Here is a 394-nt window from a genome sequence, read left to right on the forward strand (position 1 = left end):
CGGGGGCGTGGCACCGACCGCAGCGCCCCGGCGGCGGGGCCCAGCCGAGGCGTCAGCCCGGGCAGGAGGAGGCTCGTGATCCAGCCGCCAATCTCTCCTCCAGCCTGCCACCGTTTCCACACACAGCAGGGTCTGTGGGGGCGGAGGCTTTTTCCAGACATGTATTTAAGTGAGGAGAGAAAACAAGGCGAGTCTCCCAGGATTTGCCAAGTCAGTAGGCAGGAACACAACCCGGGAGGCCCAAAATAAGACGCCGGTGAGGGTCACCCTGCTCTCCCGGGCTGGGCACGTCTCCCAGCTCGTGCGGAACACTGCACAATCGCACTTGTGTGTGGGGACAGCAGCCGTCCCCGCTGCCGGTCTCCTGGCTGGAGGGGGGCAGGGGGGAATGGGG

The sequence above is a fragment of the Tupaia chinensis genome, unplaced genomic scaffold, assembly GCF_000334495.1.
Source record: "Tupaia chinensis unplaced genomic scaffold, TupChi_1.0 Scaffold000238_1, whole genome shotgun sequence".
Lineage (NCBI taxonomy): Eukaryota > Metazoa > Chordata > Mammalia > Scandentia > Tupaiidae > Tupaia > Tupaia belangeri.